The sequence below is a fragment of the Amblyraja radiata genome, chromosome 1, assembly GCF_010909765.2.
Source record: "Amblyraja radiata isolate CabotCenter1 chromosome 1, sAmbRad1.1.pri, whole genome shotgun sequence".
Taxonomy (NCBI): Eukaryota; Metazoa; Chordata; class Chondrichthyes; order Rajiformes; family Rajidae; genus Amblyraja; species Amblyraja radiata.
The window spans coordinates 21,557,589-21,570,388 of NC_045956.1; the positions used below are offsets into that span (position 1 = coordinate 21,557,589).

The window sequence follows — 12,800 nt, forward strand, 5'->3', positions numbered from 1 at the left end:
GCTGTGCTTAATGTCAATGGGAATGACGATAAACGCATTTGATTGGGAAACATGGGTGTCCAATACTCCCACCACCCTCTGTATGGAAACGTTACCCCTCAGATTCCTAGTAAATCTTTCCCCCTTCACCTTAAACCCATGTCCTCTGGTCCTCGATTCCCCTACTCTGGGCAAGAGACTCTGTGCAGCTACCCGATATATTCCTCTCATGATTTTATGCACCATAAGATCACTACCCCCCATCCTCCTGCATTCCAAGGAATAGGGTCCCAGCATGCTCAACCTCGCCCGACACCTCAGACCCTCGTTCTGGCAATATCCTGGTAAATCTAATGCTCGTGGAAGTGTTGCGTATAACATTTCAATCCCAAAGACCCTGAGACTTCCTTTATGTTGACATTCAATTCTGAGGTATACTTCACTAATTCCAGAGATTGCACGTCTTGTAAATCCTACATATCCCCCACAAAACCCAACACACCATCCTTGGAAGAACGGACCAAGAAGAAAATCAAGACACGGAGGTGACGCTACAAGAACTGGTATATTTCTGTGGGCTAGGGGTTAGGGGTTATGAGAGCTACTAAATCACAAAAAGATTGTTGTCCTGTCGACAATTTATGGTTAATGCAGCAAGCTTGGACTTCATAGAATTTACATCTGAATCATTGATTAGTTCCCTCTGCAAAATCCATTCCTCGTGGTGGACGATTCTGCCGCCGATCACGCTCTCGTTTCACCATCTTCGGGGCATCATAGTTCTCCACATCACTCGGATTGTCTGCATGAAATTGCAAAGCAAGAATGTATCAATTGATCGCTTGGTAAGCGCAGAAGAACAAGGAGAAATCATAAATAAAGTATTTTGTTTTAATGGGACTAACCCTGAGACAGATATGAACCAAAACAATTCTGGGCTAATGGGCACTTTGCGATGCCGAAATGCAGAGGCTTCTTGTATTCAAAAAGGCGGCACAAGCATTTTATACAGAAATTAGCAATCGGCTCCATCAAACATCTCCAAGTTTGCGGATGACACGAAGCTGTGGGGCAATGTTAGCTGTGAGGAGGATGCTAGGAGGCTGCAAGGTGACTGGGATAGGTTGGGTGAGTGGGCAAATGCATGGCAGATGCAGTATAATGTGGATTAATGTGAGGTTATCCACTTTGGTGGCAAAAACAGGAAAGTAGACTATTATCTGAATGGTGGCTGATTAGGAAAAGGGGAGATGCAACGAGACCTGGGTGTCATGGTACACCAGTCATTGGAAGTAGGAATGCAGGTGCAACAGGCTGTGAAGAAAGCGAATGGTATGTTAGCATTCATAGGAAAAGGATTTGAGTATAAGAGCTGGGGGGTTCTACTGCAGTTGTACAGGGTCTTGGTGAGACCACACCTGGAGTATTGTGTACAGTTTAGGTCTCCTAATCTGAGGAAAGACATTCTTGCCATAGAGGGAGTACAGAGAAGGTTCACCAGACTGATTCCTGGGATGGCAGGACTTTCATATGAAAAAAGACTGGATAGACTTGGCTTATACACGTTAGAATTTAGAAGATTGAGGGGGGATCTTATAGAAACTCTTAGAAATTCTTAAGGGGTTGGACAGGCTAGATGCAGGAAGATTATTCCCGACGTTGGGGAAGTCCAGAACTAGGGGTCACAGTTTAAGGATAAGAGGGAAGTCTTTTAGGACCGAGATGAGAAAACCATTTTTTACACAGAGAGTGGTGAATCTGTGGAATTCTCTGCCACAGAAGGTAGTTGAGGCCAGTTCATTGGCTATATTTAAGAGGGAGTTAGATGTGGCCCTTGTGGCTAAAAGGATCAGGGGGTATGGAGAGAAGGCAGGGATGGGATACTGAGTTGGATGATCAGCCATGATCATATTGAATGGCGGTGCAGGCTCGAAGGGCCGAATGGCCTACTCCTGCACCTATTTTCTATGTTTCTATATAACACGTGGGCACATAAATAGAAACACAAACATAGGAAAATAGATGCAGGAGTAGGCCATTCGGCCCTACGAGCCAGCGCCATCATTCGTTGATCATGGCTGATCATCCAAAATCAGTACCCCATTCCTGCTTTTTCCCCACATCCCATGATTCCTTTAGCCCTAAGAGCTCAATCTAAATCTCTTGAAAATATCCAGCGAGTTGGCCTCCACTGCCTTATGTGGCAGAGAATTCCACAGATTCACAACTCTTTGGGTAAAAACGTTTTTCCTCATCTCAGTCCTAAATGGCCTACACCTTATTCTAAAACTGTGGCCCCTGGCTCTGGACTGCCCCAACATCGGGAACATTTTTCCTGCATCAAGCCTGTCCAATTCTTATGTTTCTATCAGATGAAGGGAAGGGAATATGGAGAAGATCCAGGGTGGGCAAAGTATGGCGATGGTGGTGGTGAGTGGACTTAGAGTGGAGAAAAGAGGAAGTGGTACCAATATGTAACTGTGCGTTTGTGACCATGTGTTTGTGTGCGTGTGTGTGTGTGTGTGTGTGGGGGGGGGGGGGGGAAGGGCGAGGGGGAGCGAGAGGAGGAGTGAATGGGAGAGAAAATTAAGGGAAGAGAGAGGGGGTTGAGGGTCAGATGGGACAGAGAGAGGGAGAGGGTGTTGGAGGGAATGGGGGCAGGCGAGAGAGAGAGAGAGAGAGAATGAGAGAATGAGAGAGGGAGATTGAGAGAAATGGGCTTGATGGAGAGAATAGCCTCATATAGTAACGTCATTTCACAGCTCCGACATGTAATGCAACATGAATCATGGGCCGCGGAACCGGGGGGGCTGGGGGGGGGTTGCAGCCCCCCTACATTTTTGGCTAGATATGTTTCAATGTCTCCAGCTTTGGTCGAGGCGCTGCTGTGCTCTGAACAACCTGGTCCTGGGTGTTGGAGAGCCGGGGCAGAAGGAGGGATGGAAGTAGAAGCAGCGGCGGGGGCAGATGCGGACGGGGAGCCGGGGCTGGCGAGTGTTTGCCAGGTTGGCGAGTCGCTCGCTGCAGCTCCAGCCATGAAGCAGCCTCAGTGCAGGAGTCCCGGGCCGTCGGAAACGTTGCGCCGCTGCCGTGAGAGCCTCTGCGCCAAATTAGCATTGGTGACCGGCATGGACCAGGTGCATCATGGAGGACAACCAGTGGCTGCTGGAAGTAGGTACCAAGCACTGGGTAGAAGCGGTAGAAAATAGTGGCCTTCAAATGGGGGTGGTTGGAGAAAGCATCCTGCTTGCCTGCTAGATTTTCACTTACTGTAACTGCAGGAAAAATGTTCCCGATGTTGGGGGAGTTCAGAACCAAGGGTCACAGTTTAAGAATAAAGGGTAGGCCGTTTAGGACTGAGATGAGGACACACTTTCTTCACCCAGAGAGTTGTGAATCTGTGGAATTCTCTGCCACAGAAGGCAGTGGAGGCCAATTCACTGGATGTATTCAAGAGAGAGTCACATTTGGCTCTTGGGGCTAGTGAAATCACAGGATATGGGGAAAAAACAGGAAAGGGGTACTGATTTTAGATGAACAGCCATGATCATATTGAATGGCACTGCTGGCTCAAAGGGCCGAATTGACTATTCCTGCACCTATTTTCTATGTTTCAATGCTTGAGTATATGGCAATAAAATTTGACCACTTGATTTTAAAGCATTCATGCATGGTGAAGATATAATGTAGCCATAGAGTGATACAGTGTGAAAACATGCCCTTTTCTAATTTTTCTAATGCATTTTAGATTTCACAAAAGTCTTACTTTTAAAAAAGTTAAATCCTGTCGGTGGACGAATCTGCCGCCGATCACGCTCTCGTTTCACCATCTTCGGGGCATCATAGTTCTCCACATCACTCGGATAGTCTGCATCAAATTGCAAAGCAAGAATGTATCAATTGATCGCTTGGTAAAGCGAGCAAGAACAAGTAGAAATCATAAAATATTCAGTTTTACTGGGACTAACCCTGGGACAGATATGAACCGAAACAATTCTGGGCTAATGGGCACTTTGCGATGCCGAAATGCAGAGGCTTCGTGTATTGAAAAAGGCGGCACAAGCATTTTATACAGAAATTAGCATTCGGCTTGGGAATATAACACGTGGACACATAAATGGAAACAGAAACATAGGAAAATTGATGCAGGAATAGGCCATTCGGCCCTATGAGCCAGCACCACCATTCGTTGATCATGGCTGATCATCTAAAATCAGTTCCCCATTCCTGCTTTTTCCCCACATCCCATGATTCCTTTAGCCCTAAGAGCTCAATCCAACTCTCTCGTGAAAATATCCAGCGAGTTGGCCTCCACTGCCTTCTGTGGCAGAGAATTCCACAGATTCACAACTCTTTGGGTAAAAAAGTTTTTCCTCATCTCAGTCCTAAATGGCCTACTCCTTATTTTAAAACTGGCCCCTGGATCTGGACTGCCCCGACATCAGGAACATTTTTCCTGCATCATACCTGTCCAATCCTTATGTTTCTATGAGATGAAGGGAAGGGAATATGGAGAAGATCCAGGGTGGGCAAAGTATGGCGATGGTGGTGGCGAGTGGACTTAGAGTGGAGAAAAGAGGAAGTGGTACCAATATGTAATTGTGCGTTTGTGACCGTGTGTGTGTGTGTAGGGGAGGGGGTGGAGAGGGGGAGCGAGAGGAGTGAATGGGAGAGAAAGTGGGGGAAAGAGAGAGGGGGTTGAGGGTCAGAAGGGACAGAGAGAGGGAGAGGCTGTGGGAGGGGAACGGGGAAAGGTGAGAGAGAGAGAGAGAGAGAGAGCGAGAGGGAGATAGAGAGAGAGATGGGCTTGATGGAGAGAATGGCCTCATTTAGTAACGTCATTTTACAGCTCCGACTTGTAATGCAACACGAATCATGGGCCGCGGAAACGGGGGGGGGGGGGGCAGCCCCCCACCCCACTTTGTTTGGCTAGATATGTTTCAATGTCTCCAGCTTTGGACGAGGCGCTGCTGTGCTCTGAACAACCTGGTCCTGGAGAGCCGGGGCGGAGGGAGGGATGGAAGTTGAAGCACCGGCGGGGGCAGATGCGGACGGGGAGCTGGGGCTGGCGAGTGTTTGCCGGGCTGCCGAGTCGCTCGCTGCAGCTACGGCCATGGAGCCGCCTCAGTGCAAGAGTCCCGGGCCGTCGGAGGCGTTGCGCCGGTGCCGTGAGAGCCTCTGCGCCAAATTAGCACTGGTGACCGGCATGGACCAGGTGCATCCTGGAGGACAACCAGTGGCTGCTGGAAGTAAGTACCAAGCACTGGGTAGATGCGGTAGAAGATAGTGGCCTTCAAATGGGGGTGGTTGGTGAAAACATCCTGCTTGCCTGCTAGATTTTCACTTACTGTAACTGCAGGAAAAATGTTCCCGATGTCAGGGTTCACAGTTTAAGAATAAAGGGTAGGCCGTTTAGGACTGAGATGAGGACAAACTTTCTACACCGAGAGAGTTGTGAATCTGTGGAATTCTCTGCCACAGAAGGTAGTGCAGGCCAATTAACTGGATGTTTTCAAGAGAGTCACATTTAGCTCTTAGGGCTAGTGAAATCAAAGGATATGGGGAAAAAACAGGAAAGAGGTACTGTTTTAGATGAACAGCCATGATCATATTGAATGGCAGTGCTGGCTCGAAGGGCCGAATGGCCTGTTCCTGCACCTATTTTCTATGTTTCAATGCTTGAGTATATGGCAATAAAATTTGACCACTTGATTTGGAAGCATTCATGCATGGTGAAGATATAATGTAGTCATAGAGTGATACAGTGTGAAAACATGCCCTTCGGCCCAACTTGCTCACACCCGCCAACATGCCCCAGCTACACTACCTGCTTTTGGTACATATCCCTCCAAACCTGTCCTATCCATGTATCAGACTAACTGTTTCTTAAATGTTGGGATAGTCCCTGCCTCAACTACCTACTCTGGCAGCTTGTTCCATACACCCAAGTCAAGTCAAGTCAGGTTTATTCGTCACATATACATACGAGATGTGCAGTGAAATGAAAAGTGGCAATGCTCACGGACTTTGTGCAAAAAGACAAACAAACAAACAACCAAACAAACTACAAACAGAATGTAACAGAATCACATATTCTTTCCCATATTGAATATTGTGGGCGGAAGGAAAAGGGGAAAAAACAGCAATTTATACAGCAGAGTCCAAATGGCCTCTGGGAAGAAACTCCTTCTCAACCTCTCCGTTCTCACAGCATGGCAACGGAGGCATTTGCCTGACCGTAGCAGCTGGAACAGTCCGTTGCAGGGGTGGAAGGGGTCTCCCATGATTTTATTGGCTCTGGAGTTGCACCTCCTGATGTATAGTTCCTGCAGGGGGGCAAGTGAAGTTCCCATAGTGCATTCGGCTGAACGCACTACTCTCTGCAGAGCCTTCTTGTCCTGGGCAGAGCAATTCCCAAACCAGATTGTAATATTTTCGGACAAGATGCTTTCCACAGCCGCTGAGTAGAAGCACTACCCACCACCTTTTGTGTGGAAAATGGTACTCCTCAGATTCCTATGAAATATTTTTCCCGTCACCTTAAATCTGTCATCTGGTCCAAGATTCACCCACTGTGGGCAAGAGACTCAGTGCTTTGAAATATATATTTCTAATGCATTTAAGATTTCTCAAAAGTCTTACTTTAAAAAAAGTAACGTTTCCACAAACATATACCCCCTTTATTAATGTCATGGTTTGATGATTCTAAATTCAAATCAAAATGAAATATGTCAAAAGGAGAACGCATATGAGCAAAACATAATTTGAATGACTTTGCAAAATCAGGAAATGTTATGATTATTTCTTGTCCCTTTATCCAACTACAAACAAAAAAATAGCACTTGAAATTATAACACATTTAAAAGTTTGGTTGTCAAATTCTCTGTACCGTGGAAGGAATTGGCGTCGATCAGGGGGTTGGGTGGAGGATAAATTCCCCCCGCTTTTTGAGCTGGGGGATTGCCTGTATTATTATCCCCCGGTTTTTGGAGGTCGAGCAATACCAAAAATAATAATCACCTGCTCCCATCTCTCATGTTGGCCCTAAATAATCTTAAAAATACTTCAAATAAAAAAACATTGAAATCATACCTCTACAATGCACTAATCCTGGTTTAATTCTTGAGACGATGGTGTTTACGTTTACAATTATATATATTTTACCACGCAGTGATCACAGAACCAAATGGACACGTACCAGACCCCCCTGCCAGTTGAACGGTGACTTGCGCGGTCACCAGCAGGATCCCGACCATTAACTGTAGAGGCTTCATCGCTTTACACTGAGTTCCTCACAGTGTGGATCAGACAGTTGGAGTAGAAGTGTTCTATGCATGATCTCCGAGTTTATACTGAATTTACCGCCCTTCAGAAGAGGTTCCCCCTCCTTTGTGTCCTGGATCACTTGGCAGTCGGCGCATGGGATTGGTCTCCAATCCACAGACAGCGCTGGTGCAGTTCAGTAACGCCCCAGGTCCTAACCAAAGATCCTATAGTTCCTCTAGTATCTTTGCTCCTAACATCGTAGCTCGTAAGTAATCGCGTGTCAAGTACATAAACTGGCGCGGCGGGGACCTACCCATCCATGTTTTGAGAGGTGGGGGACAACCCCCCGCCGTGTTAACAGCAAAACCGCCCGGGAATGACTGCAGTTCCCAGGTCGCGAAAACGAATTAAAAATAAAAGACGCCTGCGTATTTCGGGTTAAGGGGTAGGTTGCCGACCCCTGTCCTAGATGTCAGGCCTCATTGCCCATCTTCCCCATGTTTTAAAAGCGATTTCCGCCCATGAGTGGCAGCCTCATTACTGGAAGGATGTAGAGAGCTTGGAGGTAGACAACAGTGCTGGAGAAACTCAGCGGGTGCAGCAGCATCTATGGAGCGAAGGAAATACGCAACGTTTCGGGCCGAAACCCTTCTTCAGGTTGATGAGAGAGCATTGGAGAGGGGGTGCAGAAGAGATTTAACAGGATGCTGCCTGGATTAGAGAGTGCTAGCTACAAAATTCAAAGATTAGAGGATATAGCTTTCAAGGTGAAAAAGTCAAAGTTTAAAGGACATACGCGGATAGGTTATTTTACACAGAGGGTGGTAGTTGCGTGGAACATATTGCAATTGGTGGTGGTGGTGGAGGCAGATATGACAGTGGCGTTGAGGTGACTGTTAAGACAGAAAAACATGGATAGGCAGGGAATGGTGTGCAATGGATCATATGCAGGTGGACATGGTTAGTGCAGCTTGGCATCATGTTGCAGCCCAGCTCAGCACTTTCTGCAAAACCCTCATACATATTAAGAATGATGGAGGCATCTGGACATCTCTCTGTTCAGACACCCTGGAGCCATGATCCACATGACCCAGACAACCTGGAGCCATGACCCTCATGGCTTTGCGGCTTTTCGCAGAAAGTCACCAAGCAGGTTCTGCAAATGCAGAGATCCTCCATTTTGTCATATCTGAATTTTGATCAATATTATCATTCCAGTTAAGGTACAGTGAAATTTGAATTACCATACAGCCATGCTAAAAACAAAAGCAACAAGACACACAACTACATAATAGTTAACATAAACATCCACCACAGCAGATTCCCCACGTTCCTCACTGTGATGGAAGGCAATAAATTCCAATCTTCATCCTCTTTTATTTTCCCGCGGTCGGGGCAGTCGAACCTTCCGTAGTCAGGGTGATCGAAGCCCCGCAGCCGGCGGTCGAAGCTCTCACATTGCGGCGATCGAAGCTCCCACGTCGGGACAGTCGAAGCTCCCGCAGTGGAGCTCTCAAAGTCGGTCTCCAGCGAAGGCGCCAACTCCTCGATGTTAGGCCGCAGTGCGGAAGGAGATATGATACGGAAAAATATCGCGTCTCCGTCGAAGTAAGAGTTTAGAAAAAGTTTCCTCAACTCCACCCCCTCCCCACATAAAACAAGCTAAAGAACACTAAAAACATACATTTAACATACAAACCAACAACAAAGTAGGAAGGGACAGACAGACTGTTGGCGAGGCAGCCATTGCTGGCACCACGCAGTGTTGTCAATGTTGTCCTCCAAGAAGAGGATAGAATTGCTGTGTGTCTCCCTGTGTGTGTGTGTGTCTCCCTGTGTGTGTGTGTCTCCCTGTGTGTGTGTGTGTCTCCCTGTGTGTGTGTGTGTGTCTTCCTTTGTGTGTCTCCCTGTGTGTGTGTGTGTGTGTGTCTGTGTCTCCCTGTGTGTGTGTGTCTGTCTCCCTGTGTGTGTGTTTGTGAGTCCCTGTGTGTGTGTGTGTGTGTGTGTGTGTGTGTCCCTGTGGGTGTGTGTCTGTGTCTCCCTGTGTGTATATCCGTGTGTGTGTGTGTCTGTCTCCCTGTGTGTGTGTGTGCGTGTGTGTGTCTGTCTCCCTGTGTGTGTCTGTCTCCCTGTGTGTGTGTCTGTCTGTCTCCCTGTGTGTGTGTGTGTCTGTCTCCCTGTGTGTGTGTGTGTCTGTCTGTCTCCCTGTGTGTGTGTGTGTGTGTGTGTCTTCCTTTGTGTATGTGTCTCCCTGTGCGTCTGTTGTCACATCCTGGCCTTAGACAGGGCTGCCAACTCTCACGCTTTGAGCGTGAGAGTCACGCATTTCAGCCAATTCTCACGCTGAAGACAGAATTCTCACGCTGTCTTCCCTCCCTGCACAGTTTGTCTTTTTGCACCATATCACAACGATCTGTGCGGTCTGTGGAAGCGCGTCAGTTGGCGGCTGTGAGTGATGTCGCATCTCTTCTCTTCTTTCTTGGTTGGATGTGCAGCCGCCGACAACATGAAGCAGCCGGAGATAAAACTAACCAGGTGAATCAGTTGTAAAACATGGGGAGGACCACAATGAGGCCATACATCTAGGACAGGGTTCGGCAACCTACGGCACACGGGCCGTAACCCAAAAAACCTGAACACCCTCCTCCAATCCCCCCCCCCCCCCCCCCCCCCCGTTGCAACGCTCCCTCGCAATTTCTCACTCTCAACTCTCACCCAATGTTAGCAGCCCTGGTAAGCATGAATTACCAACATTGTGGTGGTTTGTGATAAGTTATTCAACATTTTATATTTTAACCATGCCTTTAAATTCATCCTAGACACATTCCTGGTTTTCAAAAGGATTAAAGAAACTCATCTGGTTGCCTCAATATGGGACTGTTGGCCCAGGCCCGCAACGAGCGTGGAGGGGATGTCCAGGCCCCAGCTCGACTCTGTCTGTGCCGCCAGCAGGACGGGCGTAGTTGAGCTGGAGTTGGTGCTTCTTTTCCGTGCCGCCTGCGGGCCTGGGCTGCAGCTGCGACGGACCGGCGGGACAGGCAGAGCCGAGCTGGAGCCGGCGCCCCGCCCCCCTCCGCGCTCCCGTCCGGCCCCCGCCGGCCCGGGACCACCCCGGATGTCCCTTGCCACCCCCGGACGGCAAACTCGGGAGTGGATGGGGACGGCCCAGCGGCGACTGATTAGGGACCAGACGCAGGTCTGCACCCATGCAGTGGCAAGGCCGCCGACATTGTTTATCCCGAGCGACCTGTGCATGCGCAGTCGGAATAACGAACTAGCTTCAAAATGTGCATGTCGCTGACAATATCAACATTTATTGCCAATGCCAACTCGGCCGTGTAGTGAGGAGACATTTGAGTAAACTCTAAAGGTGAGTGCGGAATCACATATAAAACGCCTTTCTGTGTGTAAGAAGCATTAAGACGGTATTTCACATCTGAACGGCTTAAGAGAAATTGAAAACATCGTCCTCTAGTTAACAGATTGAGAGAAAGAAACGGCGAGGAAGACAGAGAGATGGAGAAGGAACCTCGCTCGAAAAATCCAGACACGGAGATACCGGCGGAGTAATTATGTTTCATGACGGATGAAAGACTGCTTCTGTCCTTCATCCAGCTGCCGGTGGGAATAGGTGTTCGATCGGGTAACTTCAAACATGTATTGGTGAATGTTACAGCGGGATCTTTGGGCAGCTGTGCTTAATGTCAATGGGAACGACGATAAACGCATTTGATTGGGAAACATGGCCACGAGCCAAAAGTATGTTCCTGCCAAGGATCGAACTGGTGACTTTTCGCGTGTATAGTCGCTGCAAATGAAAAGTAACCGGTGCACAGATCCCGGTTAATATAGAACATGGATACCTCATGGAACATGGATACCTCATACGTCATAGAGTCACAGAGTGATACGTGTGGAAACAGGCCCTTCAGTCCAACTTGCCCATACCGGCCAACATGTCATAGCTACTCTAGTCCCACCTGCCCGTGTTTGGTCCATATCCCTGCAAACTTGTCCTATCCACGTATCTGTCTACCTGTTTCTTAAACGTTGGGATAGTCCCCGCCTCAACTACCTCCTCTGGCAGCTTGTCCAATACTCCCACCACCCTCTGTATGGAAAAGTTACCCCTCAGATTCCTAGTAAATCTTTCCCCCTTCACCTTAAGCCCATGTCCTCTGGTCCTCGATTCCCCTACTCTGGGCAAGAGACTCTGTGCATCTACACGATATATTCCTCTCATGATTTTATGCAGCTCTATAAGATCACCCCCCCCCACCCCCCATCCTCCTGCATTCCAAGGAATAGGGTCCCAGCATGCTCAACCTCTCCCTACAACTCAGACCCTCGTTCTGGTAATATCCTGGTAAATCTAATGCTCGTGGAAGTGTTGCGTGTAACATTTCAATCCCAAAGACCCTGGGACTTCCTTTATGTTGACTTTCAATTCTGATTTATACATCACCAATTCCAGAGATTGCATGTCTTGTAAATCCCACATATCTCCCACTCTGTCACAAAACCCAAACACACCATCCTTGGAAGAACGGGCCATGAAGAAATTCAAGACACGGAGGTGACGCTACAAGAACTGCAGTGTGGTATATTTATGTGGGCTAGGGGTCAGGGGTTATGAGAGCTACTTAATCACAAAAAGATTGTTGTCCTGTCGACAAGTCATGGTTACTCCAGCTAGCTTGGACTTCATGGAATTTACATCTGAATCATTGATTGGTTCCCTCTGCAAAATCCAATCCTCGTGGTGGAACATTCTGCCGCCGATCATGCTCTCGTTTCACCATCTTTGGGGCATCATAGTTCTCCACATCACTCGGATAGTCTGCATGAAATTACAAAGCAAGAATGTATCAATTGATCGCTTGGTAAAGCGAGCAAGAACAAGTAGAAATCATAAAATAAAATATTTTGTTTGGCGTATGGTGGTGATGAGTGGACTCACAGTGGAGAGAAGAGGAAGTGGTACCAATATGTAATTGTGCGTTTGTGACCGTGTGTGTGTGTATGTGTGTGTGTGTGTGACCGTGTGTGTGTATGACCGTGTGTGTGTGACCGTGTGTGTGTATGTGTGTGTGTGTGTGTGTGTGTGTGTGTGTGTAGGGGGTGGAGAGGGGGAGCGAGAGGAGGAGTGAATGGGAGAGAAAGTGAGGGAGAGAGGGGGTTGAGGGTCAGAAGGGACAGAGAGAGGGAGAGGGTGTAGGAGGGGAACGGGGAAAGGTGAGAGAGAGAGAGAGAGAGAGAGAGAGAGAGAGAGAGAGAGAGTGAGAGAACGAGAGATGGAGATAGAGAGAGATGGGCTTGATGGAGAGAATGGCCTCATTTAGTAACGTCATTTCACAGCTCCGACGTGTAATGCAACACGAATCATGGGCCGCAGAACCGGGGTGGGGGTTGCAGCCCCCCCACTTTTTTTGGCTAGATATGTTTCAATGTCTCCAGCTTTGGACGAGGCGCTGCTGTGCTCTGAACAACCTGGTCCTGGAGAGCCGGGGCGGAGGGAGGGATGGAAGTTGAAGCACCGGCGGGGGCAGATGCGG

The 12,800-nt window shown here is 48.2% G+C and overlaps 1 long non-coding RNA gene across 1 annotated transcript; it reads right to left on the reverse strand.

The window, feature by feature from the left end:
- Window positions 1-605: 605 nt before the first annotated feature.
- Window positions 606-7,300, reverse strand: LOC116969025. The gene is made up of 2 exons (XR_004410741.1): window positions 7,178-7,300; window positions 606-781 (listed from the first exon to the last, which is right to left on the reverse strand). It is a non-coding gene; the product is annotated as an uncharacterized LOC116969025 (long non-coding RNA).
- Window positions 7,301-12,800: the final 5,500 nt, after the last annotated feature.